General features: G+C 49.5%; 1 protein-coding gene across 9 annotated transcripts in view; it reads left to right on the forward strand.

Moving 5' to 3' along the window:
- Positions 1–14,837, forward strand: part of PHF19 (PHD finger protein 19) — a 76,308-nt gene that overhangs the window by 40,490 nt on the left and 20,981 nt on the right. Inside the window, exon 1 of one of the 9 annotated variants that reach the window (XM_045373745.3) lies at positions 12,816–13,063. The exons of 6 other annotated variants lie outside the window; for them this stretch is intronic. The gene's annotated coding sequence lies outside the window, so the exon portion shown is untranslated. Of the gene's footprint in view, positions 1–12,815; positions 13,064–13,093; positions 13,174–13,692; positions 13,868–14,837 lie in introns of those variants that run through there. 2 more of the 9 variants (XM_045373746.3, XM_074016683.1) reach the window with 2 other exon arrangements.

Genomic DNA, 14,837 nt, shown 5'->3' on the forward strand with positions numbered 1-14,837 from the left:
CGTCACCAGTCTCCATCCCCCAACAGATCCTAATTTCTAACTGGTCAAAGTTAGACATTTCAGTACATTTTTATGGGCTGCCCAAAGCCAGCTGGAAGCTTTTTTTCCATAAACTCTCCCTGAGACAAGTAGCCAGGTTTCACATATTAAAATGAAAACGTCAAAAGCGCTAACAGGAAAAAAAAAAAAAAAAAAAAAAAGCAGGCTCATTTGTGAGGCCTCAGCTCACAAAAGCTGAATCAGGGTCCAACAGCATCTGCCTGTTTTTCTTCTGCAAAGCTGATGGTCAAGTTAGAAGGATGATGATAATTACTTGTTTATCCATTCACTCAGCAAACACTTACGGGACATTTACTGGGTGCCAGGTCTTGAGCTGGGCACTGAGATGAGAAGCTGCCTGAGGCCTGATGGTCCCATCCCCACTGCCCTCCAGGGCTCAAAATACTTTATAGTTTACAAAGTGTTTACATATGCAATTTTGTGAGCTGTGGGTGCCATTATTATCCACATTGCTTAATACATGACAGAACCTGACCTTAGGTTATCCAAGTCCAGATTCTAAGTGCAAGTCCAGTCCAGATCCTAGAGCCTATCCACTCTTTCTTTCCTTCCTCTTTCTTTCTCTTTCTTTCTTTCTTTTTTCTTTCTTTCTTCTTTCTTTTTTTTTCTTTCTTTCTTTCTTCTTTCTTTCTCTTTCTTTTTCTTTCTCTCTCTCTTTCTTTTTCTTTCTTTCTTCTTTCCTTTCTTCTTTCTTTCTTTCTTCCTTTCCTTCTTTCTTTTCTTTCTTCCTCTCTCTCTTTCTCTTTTTTTCAAGACAGGGTCTTGCTCTCTCACCCAGGCCAGAGTGCAGTGACACAATCATGGCTCGCCGAAGGCAGCCTCAACCTCCCAGGCTCAATTGATCCTCCCAACTCAGCCTCCTGAGTAGCTGGGACTACAGGTGCCTGCCACCACACCAGGCTAATTTTTAAATTTTTCATAGAGACAGGGTTTTGTCATGTAACCCAAGCTGGCCTTGAACTCCCAGGCTCAAAGGATCTTCCTACCTCAGCCTCCCAATTCCTGTGCTGGAATTACAGGCACGAGTCACTGCGCTCAGGCTACCTTGGTCCTTTTTTTTTTTTTTGAGATGGAGTCTTGCTCTGTCACCCAGGCTAGAGTGCGATGGCACGATCTCGGCTCACTGCAACCTCTGCCTCCCAGGTTCAAGTGATTCTTCTGCCTCAGCTTCCCAAGTAGCTGGTACTACAGGCGCCCGCCACCACGCCCAGCTAATTTTTGTATTTTTAGTAGAGACGGGGTTTCACCATATTGGCCAGGCTGGTCTTAAACTCCTGACCTTGTGATCCGCCCTCCTCGGCCTCCTAAAGTGCTGGGATTACAGGCGTGTGCCACCGTGCCTGGCCTCATCTGTTATTGGCCAAAGTTGGGTAATAGCTCCAAGAGGTTTCGCTGTCACTTATGATCTGTCCAGAATTCACCCCCACCTTAAAATTCTGGTTCATTTTTGGAGGAGCTCCCCATTTTGAGGAAGGATAAAACTAGCACCCACCTCCCATGGCCACGATCACTGTGAAATCCTAGTGGAGCTAAATCCTTCCACGGCATCTTATCCTGCCTGGCTAGTGGACAGGCACATGGAAAAATGCAACACTAGCCAATCAGATACTCATTCTTGGGTTGAGTGAGTGGTGAGGGGACCCTTGGAGATCACTCACCCTCTGTAGAGAACCCTGGATCAGACTGTGCCTGCAGTCTTCCTTTGGCCAGAATTCCTCTCTTGGTCCTGCCCTTTGTCCAAGCCTGTTCTCCAGCCTCTTGTTCATTCTGTGTACCTTTACTACCCTCCAGGAAGTTCCCCTTTTGCTTTGGATGGACAGAGTTGGCCCTGGTTGCTCATAATCAAGAATTCCAACTGATACAAGGTCCTAGGTCTCCATCCTGTTTACAGAGAAGGCAGGAAATAGCCATCTCCCCTGGTGCTGTGGACACTGACCAAGGAGTTTCTTCCCAGGAAAACCGTTTTTGGGTGCCATGAAAAGGTTGGCATAGCCTCTCTTGCCAAGGCCTAAGAATTATCACAGCAGATAGACCCAGCTGTCCAGGCTGCTGCCTGCATCCTAAAAAGCAGACATAAGCTGACGGCTCACTGCTGGGTTCCACACCTCTCAGCTCTTCGAACTGCCACCAAGCTTGTTCTCCCTGCAATTCCATTCCCATCTGGGAGCTGCTAGCCTTTTAAGGGTGATGAGTGTGAAGAAGGAGGCTGGGCTGGGCGCAGTGGCTCATGCCTGTAATCCCAGCACTTTGGGAGGCCGAGGTGGGCAGATCATTTGAGGTCAGGAGTTCGAGACCAGCCTGACCAACATGGTGAAACGCCCTCTCTACTAAAAAAAAAAAAAAATACAAAAATCAGCCAGGCGTGGTGGCTCATGCCTATAATCCCAGCTACTTGGGAGGCTGAGGCAAGAGAAGAATTGCTTGAACCAGGGAGGCGGAGGTTGCGGTGAGCCGAGATCGCACTACTGCACTCCAGCCTGGGCGACAGACATGTGGGGACTTGCAAGAGGACAAGGAGTCAAAAGACCTACACACGTGTCATTAGGTGCTCAGGGGACAAGCTCTGTTCTCAGGGACTGTGAAGGAAGGTAGATCGGTCAGACTCTGGAGAAGCAGAACCAATGGGAGATACACTGGGTATGTATACAGATGCTTGTCCACTTACAATGGGGCTTCTCCAATATCGTAAGTGGAAAATGAATTTAATATACCTAACCTACCAAATATCATAGTATGATTTCTACTGAATGCATATAGCTTTTGCACTGTCGTAAAGCCAAAATATCATAAGGCAAGCTGTCATCATTCAGGGACCATCTCTGTGTGTGTGTGTGTATATATATGTTTGTTCATAAACAGATGTATTTAAGAAATTAATTTGCATGATTGTGGGAGCTGGCAAGTCCAAAATCTATAGGGCAGGCCAGCAGGCTGGCGACTCAGCAGGAATTAATGCTAGAGTCTTGAGACATAATTTTTTCTCCAGGAAACTTCAGTTTTTGTTTTTGTTTTTGAGACGGAGTTTCACTCTGTTGCCCAGGCTGGAGTGCAATGGCGTGATCTCGGCTCACTGCAACCTCCGCCTCCCAGGTTCAAGCGATTCTCCTGCCTCAGCCTCCCAAGTAGCTGGGATTACAGGCACGCACCACCACGCCTGGCTAATTTTGCATTTTTAGTAGAGACAGGATTTCACCATGTTGGCCAGGCTGGTCTTGAACTCCTGACCTCAGGTGATCCGCCCGCCTCAGCCTCCCAAAGTGCTGGGATTATAGGTGTGAGCCACTGCACCCAGCCAGAAACCTCAGTTTTTACTCTTAAGGCCCTCCACTGATTGGCTGTGGATTACCCACTCTATCGAGGGTGAGGGTAATTTTCTTTTTCTTTTTTTTCTTTCTTTCTTTTCTTTTTTTTTTTTTTTTTTTTTGAGACAGAGTCTCACTCTGTCACCCAGGCTGGAGTGCAGTGGGGTAATCTTGCCTCACTGCAACCTCCATCTCTCAGGTTTAAGCAATTCTCCTGCCTCAGCCTCCTGGGTAGCTGTATGGGTGTGCGCCACCACACCCAGCTAATTTTTTGTATTTTTAGTAGAGATGGGGTTTCACCATGTTGGCCAGGCTGGTCTCGAGGGTATTTTTCTTAAAGTCAACTGATGATAAATGTTAACAACATCTCTAAGATCCCTTGACAGTGACACCTAGATTGATCTTGGATTAAAGAACTAGGTATGATAGCTTAGTCATGTGGACATATAAAATTGACCATCACAGAGGGGTCAGCCCAGAGTGGTGCCTCTGCCAGAGGGCGGTGACTACAGGCTGGATGAACCAGCCGTTGGAGTGGGAAACTCAGCTGACATTGGGTCAGCTGGCTGTGGAAGGGAACTCCATAGTCACACCAGGAGTGCATGGCTGAATGCTGTGGTTAGCTGTGAAGGATGAATAAATGACTCATGATTTGAGCCTATGTTCTTCTTTGCTTTCCCTGTGACCTGCACAGACCAAACTCCTTGCTGCAGAGCTCTGTTCCTTGCAATGCTTCCCTCCACCCACTTTCTATCTAGCTGCTTTCGCATCTCTCTATTTTGGTTTGATGTCCATACAAAGTCTGCTTGCCACCCCACCAGCCACATATAACTCCCCAGAGCCTCTTTCCTGCCTGCTGACTGCTCAGATTCCCTGCACACACATACCTGGGGCCTGCTAAAGCCTCACGGGTGAGACCCAGACCCTGATAGTCAGAACCACATCTGGAATGAAGAGCTCTCAGCTCATCAGGCTCCTATCCCAAGGGATGTCCCACACAGCTGGGCTCCCTCTGTGCAGCTCCAGCCCAGATGTTTCCTCTCCTCTGCGGGGGGAGGCATCTGGGATTTTGAATGTAATCTTGGAAGAAGCAGCTATAAGACACAGATCTGAATGGTCCCAGCTAAACCTCTTGGAACTATTGCCCCAACTTAAGCCCGAAGATCAGGGAGGAGAACAGACAACAGAGAAAGGCCAGACCTGAGAGTTCCTTCTGAGAGCTGTAAAAGAGTGAAGATTAACTTTAAAGAACCATGGAATTCTGGCAACAGAATCTCCACTTCTCCAAGCTGAAAGAGGTCCTGAAGGTCACTTAGGCATTCCTCCACCCAGGCAGGGATTACCTCTGAAATTCATAAGAAGGTCACATGTCACAGAACACTCAAACAGAAGGATTTTAAAATAAATTTTGGCAATAAAAAAAATCAAGAGGACTGCTGAGGACCTGATAAAAGTGGCATGGCATACCTCTTCGGGCAGGGGAGGGGCAGAGGCCTGGACCCACTTATTGCTCATGTGCTGATTTACTAGTTGACCTTGAACGAGTCTTTCCTACATGAGTTTGGCCAGACCTCTCTTGCTTGCTTTTTTTTTTTTTTTTTTTTGAGACAGAGTCTTGTTCTGTCGCCCAGGCTGGAGTGCAGTGGTACGATCTCGGCTCACTGCAACCTCCACCTCCTGGGTTCAAGCCATTCTCCTGCCTCAGCCTCCCCAGTAGCTGGGATTACAGGCGCACACCACCACGCCCGGGTAATTTTTGTATTTTTAGTAGAGTTGGGGTTTCACCATGTTGGCCAGGCTGGTCTCAAACTTTTGACCTCGTGATCCGCCCACCTCAGCCTCCTAAAGTGCTGGGATTACAGGCATGAACCACTGCGCCCGACCTTGCCTGCTTTCTAGATACCAGTTTCCCCATCTGAAAATGAGAAGTTGGGCAACTTAACTTGGAAGATCCCCTCCATTAAGACACAGGGTCTCACTCTGTTGCTCAGACTAGAGTGCAGTTATGTAATCATAGCTCACTGCATCCTCGAACTTCTGGGCTCAAGCAATCCTCCTACTTCAGCCTCCTGAGTAACTAGCACTGCAGGTGCATGTCACCACCCCAGCTAATTTATTTTTATTTGTAGAGATGTGGTCTTGCTATGTTGCCCAGGCTGGTCTTGAACTCCTGGCTTCAAGTGATCCTACTGCCTCATCCTCCCAAGTAGTTGGGATTTACAGGAGCGGCTGGTATTGGCTTTTTATATTTTTTATTATGTATATTTTAGACAGAGTCTCACTCCTAGACCAGAGCGCAGTGGCGCTATCTGAGCTCACTGCAACTTCTGCCTCCAGGGTTGAAGTGATTCTCATGCCTCAGCCTCCGGAGTAGCTGGGATCATAGGCATGCACCACCACATCCAGCTAATTTTTTTTTTTTTTTTGTATTTTTTGGTAGAGATGGGGTTTCACCATGTTGGCCAGACTGGTCTCAAACTCCTGGCCTCACGTGATCTGCCCACCTCGGCCTCCCAAAGTGCTGGGATTACAGGTGTGAGCCACCATGCCCAGTCTGGTATTAGCTTTTGAATACACCATATCAACTGGGTTCAAACCTTAGTTCCATCAATACTAGTTGAATCATACAAATGACGCTGTTGTATCCACTCTCTTCTTATTTGCTCTCCTCTGGCTATATCCTGGGCAGTTGGTTATATCTTGTCCTTCATGAAATGCCCAGCAAGAGCCTTGGCTCCCGGGCAACAGCTCTCATACATTTTCTCTTTCTCCTACACACCCAGCTTGGGGCCAGGAGCTCAGCCACCTCACGTGGATTAACTCATGGATTGCTTGATCCCAGAAAAGATGCCTTGTAAATACTGGAGTTCATTAATAAAATGGCTCCTCTGTATTTTAATGTGAGGAAAACTTTAAAGATAGCTTTAATCTTCTCTGGAAGTATCTGCTATAAAATGACATAGATTGACTAATTACCCAGTGTCCTTACTTTTGGTAAGAATTCTAATAACTATATCTATCTATCTATCTAAGTCAGTCTTTTATGATCACACTGTTTTAATCATATCAATCAAAAATCTCTAATTGAATGTAGTATGTAGACCTAATTGATAAAAACAAGAAGACAAAATATCTCTCAAATAGTCAGTGCAGCTTTTGGTGGGTCAAATCTTTATATAACATCCTTTATGAAGAATGACTGGGAGCAACTCATTTGTTCTAGACTTTATACATTGATCAGTGAGTCAATCTGAAGCCCTGATTAGAGAAGTGACCTATCCTAGGTTACCCAGTGAGGGAGAAACAAAGCTCAGGCTGACTTCATAGAATCGAATAATTTTGCCATCAGAGACACCTTAGAGGTCATTGTGGTTTGCAGAGAGCTGATCTCACCTTTTCTCGACACCCTCCCACAATTATCTATCAATCTGTCTGTCCCCCTAGTCCCACCTCCTAGCTCTGGACTAGGAGCTTCTTTTTTTTTTTTTTTTTGTCTTTTTTGAGACGGGGTCTTGTTCTGTCACCCAGGCTGCTGGAGTGCAGTGGTGCGATCTCAGATCACTGTAACCTCTGCCTCCAGGCTCAAGCAATCCTCCTACCTCAGCCTCCCAAGTAGCTAGGACCACAGGTGCATGCCATCATGCCCAGCTAATTTTTTGTATTTTTGGTAGAGATGGGGTTTCACCATGTTGCCCCGGCTGGTCTCAAACTCTGGAGCTCAGGCAATCCACCTGCCTCAGCCTCCCAAAGTGCTGGGATTTCAGGTATGAGCCACCACGGCCGGCTGGACCGGGAGCTTCCTGAGGTCAAAGGCTGCATCTTATTCATCTTCATGCCACACCTGTCATTCCTAGCATGGTACCTGCCTACAGCATGATTCCTTACACACATGCACTATGTTGAAAGGGTGAACAAACCACCACTTTATCTTTAACAGATGGGGCGACTAAAATTTAAACTAGGGAAGGGATCCTTGGTTCCATAGCAAGCTGGCAAGGCAGGGAAATAGGATCTCCAGTGTCTGGTGAAGGCTCCATTTTCTTTTCTACACCCCCTGGGTTCACAGAGAAGGCAGGCAGACTTCTCTCATTTCCCCACAAAAGCCACAGGTAAAGGTGTTTATAGCTTGGCAGCTAACCAAGGCCACAGCCACGCCAACAGGTCACAGCCTGACCCTGGCAAACATTTTTTTTAAAACTGGTGTTAATAACCATGCTTCCTACTATAATCTGAAAACTGTACCTCCATGCTGAGGACATGATAAACCAACCCCCAAATTCAGGCCATAAAACATGGGCTCGTCTAACCTGTCACCTGCATAATAATTATTTTCAAAAATTATGTAATAATAATTAGTCATATTTGTGAAAAGCCTTTTCTGTGTAGAGCCCCCCTTTTTTTTTTTTTTTTTTTTGAGATGGAGTTTCGCTCTTGTCACCCAGACTGGAGTGCAATGGCACAATATTGGCTCACTGCAACCTATGCCTCCCGGGCTCAGGAGATTCTCCTGCCTCAGCCTCTCAAAGTGCTGGGATTATAGGCATGAGCCACTGTGCCCAGCTGTGGAGCACTTTCATATAGGCTAACTTGTTTGGTATTCAAATAAGTATTTCTGAAAGAAAATGATGTTCTCTCAAAATAATGACGGTACATTTAAAATAAGTGAATCTGTCATGTATGAAGCATACTTTGATAAATCTGATTTTAAAAGTAACAGTGAAAATCACAAGTTACTTTTATTTTCTTCCTCATGCTTTCTGACATTTTCCAAACTGTCCTAAATTGAAAGAAAACATAGAATAGCACAGCAGAAGGAAGAGCATAGGTTACTGGGAGGTGGGGCACCTTCTCTCAGGGCTCTCTGGCCCTTTGGTGGTCTCCTTGGACAGACAGGTGCTGAGACACTGCTAAGCAGAGGGGACAAGCCCTGACTCTCTATTGTGTGTGACGCTGAGTATATCACTACACCTTTCCAAACCTCCATTTCATCCCCTGCAAAATGGACCTGATGCCTGCCACACCTGGCTCACCAAGCTGTGACAAGCTTTAAAAGAGAAGGGTGGGCCAAGGGCAGTGGCTCACACCTGTAATCCCAACACTTTGGCAGGCCAAGGCGGGTGGATCATGAAATCAGGTGTTCAAGACCAGCCTGGCCAACATGGTGAAACCCCATCTTCTACTAAAAATACAAAAATTAGCCAGGTATGGTAGCATGCACCTGGAATCCCAGCTACTCCGGAGGCTGAGGCAGGAGAATTGCTTGAACCCAGGAGGCAGAGGTTGTAGTGAGCTGAGATCGTGCCACTGCACTCCGGCCTGGCTGACAGAGCAAGACTTCGTCTCAAATAAATAAATAAACAAACAAATAAGAAGGGTGATCAGTCCCATGCATGAGGGGACACTGTGCACTGTAACCACCCTGCACACCTAACAAGCAATGCTATCACCAAAATCTCCTCTGCTGCAATCTCCTCATAGCTTCCTGCCCCTTCCATCTTTAAAATCACCAAATATCTCAAACACGGAAAAGTTTTAGACTTGAGAAGGAGAGGGATCAGAAAGAACTATAGATCAACCACCCAGCTCTGTTACATCTTGACACTTGGTCATGTTTGCCTCAGATTTTAATATCTTTTCTAAGAAATAAAACATACAGATAGAATTAAACCCCCTGTGTTCTTCCTTCTGATCTCATTCCTGTCCCTCCCTTCCTAAACGTTACCCTATTCTAAATCTGGGGTCTTTCATTTCCCATGTATGTTTCAATACTTTTACTACCTGTCTGTAGCCCCAAAATATCTACGTAGCTTATTTTGTATTTCTTTGGGTTTTTGTTGTTGTTGTTGTTTGTTTGTTTTTGAGAAAGTCCCTCCCTGTCACCCAGGTTGGAGTGCAGTGGTATAATCATGGCTTACCAAAGCCTCAAACTCCTGGGCTCAATCAATCATCCCACCTCAGCCTCCCAAGTAGCTGGGACTACAGGTGCATGCCATCATGCCCAGCTAACTTTTGTATTTTTAGTAGAGATGGGGGTTTCGCCATGTTGTCCAGGCTGGTCTTGAACTCCTGAGCTCAAGCGATCTTCCCACCATAGCCTCCCAAAGCTCTGGAATACAGGCTTGAGCCACGGGGCCCAGCTGAATGCATTAAGAAACATTTTGTATCATTTGTGTCACACCGTACCTATGCCACATCTTGATGTTAGTTTTTTTTCCTAGAGTGTAACTATGTTGAGGTTACAGACTTAGTTCATTTTTACTCCCAGTATATTATTCCATTGTATGACAAGATCACAATTAATCTATCTGGTCTGCTGTTTGTTTGTTTGTTTGTTGAGACAGAGTCTCACTCAGTCACCCAGGCTGGAGTGCAGTGGCACGATTTCGCCCATTGCAACCTCTGCCTCTCAGGTTCAAACAATTCTCCTGTCTCAGCCTCCCAAGTAGCTGGGACTACAGGCACACACCACCACTCCCAGCTAATTTTTGTATTTTTAGTAGAGATGGGGTTTCGCCATATCGGTCAGACTGGTCTCGAACTCCTGACCTCAAGTGATCCACCCGCCTTGGCCTCCCAAAGTGCTGGGATTACAGGCATGAGCTACCTTGCCCGGCCTATCTGGACTGCTGTTCATGGATAATTCATTAATTTCTAAATTTTCACAATTATGTGCTGAATGACTGGAGTGGAGTCATTGAATTGTAGCTGTGAGTATCTTCCACTTTCTTACATGTTGCCAAACTGTTCTCCAAAATCGTTTTGCCAGTTCATATCTCCATAGGCATTTGAGGGTTCCCACCGTGCGACATCCTCACCCCCCACTCCCCTGTATTGACAGACTCGACTACCGTGCCCATCTGGTGGATGTGTAATGGTGTATCACAGTTCTCTTCATTTGCATCTCTCATGTGGCCAATGGGGTTGAACATCTTTTCACATTTTAGGTTATTTTAGCCATTTAGGTTTCCTCTTTTGTGAGTTGCCTGTTGATATCCTTAAGCCGTATTTTCAAAATTGGATCGTTGATGAGCCCATTAAACTCCCTCCACCTGGCACACCCACCTCCCTGTTTCCACAACCTAACTGAATGCTACTTTTTCTGGGAAACTTACTCTCTTTCCTCAATTCAAAGTTAGAGTTGCCTCTAAACAATCACTGGTGACACTGTACCTTTCTCGTGGCATTTATAATTTCCTGTTCAGTAGTGTTTTAACTTCTTATTTTGGTATCAAACTTTTTAGTTTACAAAAGCACCTGCTCCTTCATTGTCTTATTTGAGCATTTATGCGACAGCCCCACGAGATGGATAGTATTATTACCCTCTTTTAAACAAAGAAACATGGTGTAGGAGGGTCTAGCTAACCCAAGACCCCGTCCTGGCTCAGAGGCAGAGCTGGACTTGAAGCCAGGACAATTCAATTCCATGTGCAGCTCACAGCACAATCCCCTTATTTATTTATGCATCAACACCACCTCCTCCACGAGATTGCCAGTCCCTTGTCTCCCATCCACCTGTGTGTCTCCCATCCCCGTGCTCTAGTCCCACACAGTGGGGCCATCAAGATTCTGAATACAGAATTTCTTAAGAGAGTATTAATACAATGATCACTTACTGCACACCCACCAGCCACCAGGGGCTTTGCATATATTAACTCTAACCTTCCCAAGAACTCTATTTAGGTGAGGACACGGAGGCTTAAGAGTTAAAGTCTCAGGAGCAAGAATTGTTTAAAAAAAAAAAAAAAGAGTTGAAGTGACACACTTAGGCTCCCATGGCCAGTAGTGGGTGCAGCTGGCCTATAACCTCAGAGGTGAGCACTTCCTTCTGTCATCTCTGTCCCCCAGCATCCTGAAGGCAGACCCAGCCAGCTTAGAAGCTAGTGGGAGTGTTCTGCTCCCATCATCAACCCTACCCGCGTTGGACACACGTTCTCTGAGCAGAACATGGTTAAGTAGCACAATCCTAGGGCTCCTTTGGGACTTGAAAATGTGCTCTCCGGGATTGGGAGATTTTGTGCCATGAGGCTGCTCCCAAGCTTTCCTTCCAGGTTCAGGCAGGTGCTCAGCAGTGCTAGGTTCTGCTGAGGCCCAGGATCCAGAACGGGGCAGTGAGGCAGGTGAGAGCAGGAGGATCAAGGAGCGGAAGGAAATGAGGAAGGAGGTGAGAGGATTTCTGGATCTCTGCTGAGAAGGTGAGGTGGGGGGCAGCACAGATCATGCTCCAAGGCCAGGAGGCAGAGGGCCCAGACTGAGCAACTGACAGTGAATAGGGAAGGCTCTGGGGGAAGGTGCTGGCCACAGGCCACACCCATGAAAGGACACATCCCTGTCTGGTGGGGGTGTCTGCAGAGTGGGATGGTAGCCACAGAAGTGGGCGCGGTGGACTGAGGACAAGGATGGGGGTGGGGTTATTGGTAAGCGTTTTTACCCCCTTCCCCCAAGAGTGAGTCTGGGTGAGACCATGTCTGCCTTTTCTCCCCAGGGCAGGGACCCTGTGATTGGAGCTCTGCCCACTGCCTCCATCTGCCATTCCTATGACTTTGTGCATGTTATCTTTCATTGTGTGCCCTTTATTTACATGACGTGTTATGCGTGTGGCATATATTTGCGATTGTACCATGTATTTCTGTGCACTGTCTATGCAGTTTGTTGTTTGGGGCTATTTTTCGGCCATGTAGGTTTCCTCTTTTGTGAATTGCCTTTTGATATTCTTAACCCATATTTTAAAAATTGCATTGTTAGCCCACTAAATTCCCTGGCACACCCAACAACCTATTTCCACAACCTATCTGAATGCCCCCTTTTCAGGAAAACTTGCGTCTCTTGCCCGCCTGTGTTGTTCTTGCGTTGTGGCTTTATGTGTTATGTCCGTCTACCTTATATGCATGTTCCGTTGTGTCTGTTGCGTACAGTGTGTTCCTCCTTGTGTATCTATGCCTATGGCTGGTGTGTACAGTACTTCTCTTTGTGGTGTGTGTCCTGTACATGCTGCGGTGTGTTCTGACCTGTGTCTGTGCGCTGTGCACTGTGTGTTGTGTATCTACATTACGCTTGGGCTGTGTCTCTGTGCCGAACGCCTGTGCTGTGAGTGCAAGCTGTTGTGTGCCCCGTTTGGCCGTCCTGGGTCTGTGTCTGCCTGTCTGCGCCAAGGGTCCGCGCCGCCCTGCTGTGTGTCTGTGCCAGGGTCCGCCGGTGCCTGCGCGCCGAGCTGTGTTTCCTCAACAAGTGTGCGAGCGGCAGTGTGCGCCATGCGCACTGCCTGGCGTCTCCGTGTGCGCCGCGGTGTGGCCGCTTCTCGGCTGGGGGCCCAGGTCCGGGATAGTGGCCGCGGAGGATGCGCGCCCGCGGGGTGGGCGGGGGCAGGCGGCGCTGCGGGGCCCGGCGGCCGCGGGCTCCAATGGCGAGGCCGGCGCGGCCCCCGCTAATTACATAAGCGGGACGTCAATAATTCGCGGGAAAACGCGAAAAAGATGGCGCCCCGCGCCCGGGGGGCCCCTTCCTGAGCGCCCCGGCCCCTCCCTCCGCCGCCTCCCCCTCCTCCCCGCGGCGCCCCCGCCCCGCCCCGCCCCCGCCGAGACCCCGACCCCGGCCCCACTGGCGGACACTCGGCCGGGCAGCCGCGGGCCGAGCGCAGCCGCCTCCGCCACCGATGCGCCTGGTGGCCAGACTCCAAGTGGGACCGGCGGACACGCAGCCTCGCGGTGAGTTCTGCGCTGTTGGGCGGACTCCCCGCCACACTCTCCTCTCCCGGCCCTCATCCCTCTCTTTTCGAAATCTCCCTGAACTTTGGCGGCCCGAACGCCTCCGGGGGGTGAGACTCCTATGGAGCGGGGCGCTCGGGGGTGGGGACGGGGCGTGCAGGGTACCTGCGGGGCAAAGGGGCCCCACCCGGGTTCCTGAGCCCCGGGGGGCGTGGGTGACAGGTCGTTCTTCCCTGCCCCCGATCTTTAATTTTCCTGTCGGGGTGGGGGAAGGACGGACGAGCGTTTGGCATTTCGCTCACGTCCGAAGTCAGGCTGCGGCAGGGTTGGGATGGGGGAGGCTTGGCGTCCGAGCGACTGAGGAGAGGAGCGCTGAACCCGAAGGGGGTGCTTCTGCAAGCTTTTTACCCCCTCCTGATCACCCTTTTTAAAAAGCCAACGGCCGCCCTGGGAGAGGCCCCGGCGCATGAATCATCCTCGCTTCCTGCCCCCGCCCGGCCCCGCGCTCCCGGTGCCGCGGATTTGAACTGGACGCAGACGGGAACCCGCAAACAGGCATTTCTTTGCAAATGGGTTTGAATCAACCAATCACAGCCCGCGGGGGCCCGCTCCGGGAGGACGGAGGCGGGGGCTGGGGGGGCGCCACCCGGGGGCCCCCGCCCGGCCAGGGTGGAGGCGGGTGCGGCGACCCGGCCGGCTCCCAGAGGCGCAGCGGGGGAGGAAGTGTCAGTTTGTGAACCTGCAGCGGCCCCGGCCTGGCCGCAGGCCGGGCTGGCGGGGACCTCGCAGCGCTGAGCGAGCCAGGTGGCATGGAGAGGACAGGGGTTCAGACCGCATCCCCTGCGCGGGAGCCTATGCGCTCTGCGCTGGAGAGAAAGGAGATGGGAGTGGGGGTGGAGAGGGTCGTGGCCACGCCACCATCTGGGGAGCCGAGACCACTGCAGTGCCCGGCTCGCCCCGGGGCCCCGCACGTAAACTCGTACTTAGCTTCACACACTCCCTGGCACAATGCCGTAGACATCATCCTGCCCAGTCGCACAGGAGTACACACAGGCACCACGCAGAAACAGGCACTGGACTCTCTCCCTGTGAACAGATAGTCATAACACCAGGTGCCCAGCGCCATGGCCACAAGGAGGAGACCCGAGTAGGCCCTCGGGGAAAGAGCAAGGCTATGTGTGGCTGTAGTGGAGAGTGTGTGGAGGGGCATGGAACCAGGTGAGCCCAGCAGGGAAGGAGGGGGCGTTAGGGACGGCTTTGAGCACCAGTGAAGGCAGTGGGGAGCCCCAGAAGGTTTCTGGAAGGACATCGGTGGCCCTGCGGATGAGTCTGGTGGAGAAGCAGGAATGCAGGAGCGACCTGTTTAGCACTGGGTGCAGGTAGTATCGTTCTCCACCCCAGATGCCTAGTGGAGGTGAGCACAAGGCCCAGGAAACTGTTACTGAGTGATGAATGAATGAATGAATGGCCCAAGCAAAAGATGAGGCCTGAACTCAGACCAGGGCAGGAGGATGGAAGCTAGAGCTGGAAAACCAGAAATCATGGCACTTAAAATGGCCTGCTGTCGCAACTCATTGCTTAGAGGAGTTTGAGATGCATGGAGGCAGTGCCACTAGCAGGGAGAGAGAAATCAATGGGTGAACTGCACGTTGACTAGGATGGTGAGAGACAGGGGTGGAGAGGCTGGCATGGGGATGGATGACTTCACTACAGCAAATGTGTATCTGGGTGAAAGCATAAGTGGGTTTAAATGTCCCAGAATTGGTTTCCATTA

The sequence above is a fragment of the Macaca fascicularis genome, chromosome 15, assembly GCF_037993035.2.
Source record: "Macaca fascicularis isolate 582-1 chromosome 15, T2T-MFA8v1.1".
Taxonomy (NCBI): domain Eukaryota; kingdom Metazoa; phylum Chordata; class Mammalia; order Primates; family Cercopithecidae; genus Macaca; species Macaca fascicularis.